General features: G+C 40.9%; 1 protein-coding gene across 5 annotated transcripts in view; it reads left to right on the forward strand.

Annotated features, from left to right (window-relative positions):
• The window catches only part of LOC135109636 (cytospin-A-like), a 200,230-nt gene that overhangs the window by 73,012 nt on the left and 124,718 nt on the right, over positions 1–2,500 (forward strand). The gene's annotated exons all lie outside the window — the stretch shown is intronic.

The raw sequence follows: 2,500 nt of genomic DNA on the forward strand, positions 1-2,500 counted from the left end.
TGTCTATTAATGTCTTGAATCCTTGGTCTTAACTTTCCCTTGTAAATTGTGGTCTTCAAGGAGGTATTCTAAGCCTCTCTAAGATTTTAATTCTCCTGAAAACGATTTGAACCTCCTATAACCAATTATGAAGGTGTCTAGTCCCATGTGAGGGTGTTTGATTCTCCTGAAGGTGATATGATCCTCTTATAAGGTACTATTGAAGATTTTTTTTATTCTCTTGAAGGTGATCTGATCCTCTTATAAGCTACTCTGGGGCTTATGAAGGTGTTTTAATCCTCTGTAAGGCTGTATGATTCTCCTGAAGGCGATTTGATCCCCTTATAAGACACTATTTCTCTCCTGAAGGTGTTGTTATTCTTCTGAAGGCGTTCTGATCCTTCGTAAAGAGACTACGGCTCTTCTAAAGGTGCTGTTGCTCTCTATATAGTTTCCATGCTCTTCTACAGGCACTCCAGTCCTCCAGTTTTCCATTATGATCTTCCTGTTGGTGTTTTAATTCCCTCTAGAATTTTATGGCAGTTTGATCCTTTGGTGAAACACTGTAGTCCTCCTGCAGACGCTCTGGCTTCTCTGTGGGGTTTATGGCGGGATCACAGTATTTGTGACTCAGATGTTGCGCCGCTCCTCAAGATGCTGCGGTCTCTTTGCAGGCAACCGAGGCCCTGCTGGAGGAGAGCCGGGCTGTTTTAGCTCTTTCACTGCTCTGGTTGTCTTTTGTTAACATTGAGATCACTGCAGTTTGAATAAATAAAATAATATGAGGTTAGTTTCATCTTTGCCGAGCTATAGAAGTACGTATTTAAGAGAGTGTAATACAAAAAAATAAGTCTTAAAAGCTGTTGACAATAATGGAAAAGATTGAGTGGCAGCGAAAGGGTTAAAGAGCTTGTAACCATTTCTTTGTAGATGACACCTCCCTGTGGAGGCATCATGGCCCTCCTGTGCATCTTATTCCTTTCATTCTCCTGACGAAGGTTTGGTGGACTGCGGGGGAATATTTTGGACCTCCTTATGTTAGTAAAGGTTTCGCAAGTTGACATTTTTCTTCTGCTCAGTCTCAGTCTCACAATTTCAAGACACTTCATAATGTATCTTTTGGACTTGCTATCTGAGTGTCTTCTTCATGAGCTGCACCTTCACCTTGTTCTTAATGTTTTTTTTTTTTTTTAACTGAAAAATTCAACAACTTTGCCTTAAAAAAACTATGCTCCAGAAAGGCCAACTAGTGTGTACCTTGAAAACCTTGCACCAAATCAGTCATTACTAGTGATAAGTGCTTCAGATGCTTTAATGGATTCTCTCTCTCTCTCTCTCTCTCTCTCTCTCTCTCTCTCTCTCTCTCTCTCTCTCTCTCTCTCTCTCTCTCTCTCTCTCTCTCTCTCTCTCCCAGAACCCCTTACACACAAAAAAGTACGTAAGGAACAATATAAAGTTTAATAACATGCATTCAATAACCTCCACAACATTCATACTATTATCACCCATAAGACCAAAAGCCTTTCCTACATGAATAAAAGAAAATATCCGTAAATAAAAATATAAAGCTTAATATGCATTTAATAACCTCCACAACGTCTTGTACCCACCCATAAGACCGAAAGCTCGACATCTTAACACCAATGCAGATATGATCCCGTAGAAGGCAAGGTGGGAGTCCTGCAGAAGGCGGCGTGGCTTGTGGTCTCTGTTAAAGGTCTTCCTACATGTGACCTGACGGGGAAGTGAGGAGCGAGCGGCTGGCTGGCGGGGTGGCGGGGTCTGTTATTGTCTTAAGAACGTTTGAGGTTTTCTCTTGAGTCGAAGTTGGAAGGTTTCTCTTGCATCAGTACGAGAGAGGGAGAAGGAGAGAGGGAGGGAGAAGGTAGGAAAGGAATGTGAGAGAAGATATGGCAGGAGGAAGGAAGGGATTGCTTGGAAGGAAGGAAGAGAGGAATGAAAGATGGAGTGTGTTGAGGGTAATGAAGAGAGACGAGCAGTGGAAAGGAAGGAATGTTGAAGGAAAGAGGGAAGAGAGACGTGGTGGGAGAGAATGAAGGGAAGGAGGAGGGGAAGGAGAAAAGTGCAGGAAAGGAACAAAGGAGAGAAATAACAAGGAAAGAAAGGGAAAGTAAGAAGGGAAGGAAGGAATGAAGGAGTGGAGTTAAGTAAAGACGAGGCAGTTCGTCTTACTTTGTTATGTTTGTGTTTGTTTTTGGCTTCGGTGATCGTTTGGAATTTGTTTTTTTAATTTTTTGATGCTTCAGTTGTTTATAAGGGGAGGGGAGAATGTGTGTGTGTGTGTGTGTGTGTGTGTGTGTGTGTGTGTGTGTGTGTTAGTTCAGGTAGAAAGTTTATCAATTATTTTTTTTCTTTTATCTTCTTCCTCGTAATTATAAGTTTTTTGTCTGTTTGTTTGTTTACAGTGAAAGTTGGATTGACTTTAGTTTTCCTTCGTTCTTCCCTATTTTTTTTTTTTTTTTGTCATTTAGTTCCTTCTTTTTTATTATTACTTCGTTAC

Source organism: Scylla paramamosain, chromosome 19 (genome assembly GCF_035594125.1).
Source record: "Scylla paramamosain isolate STU-SP2022 chromosome 19, ASM3559412v1, whole genome shotgun sequence".
In the NCBI taxonomy this organism is placed as follows: Eukaryota; Metazoa; Arthropoda; class Malacostraca; order Decapoda; family Portunidae; genus Scylla; species Scylla paramamosain.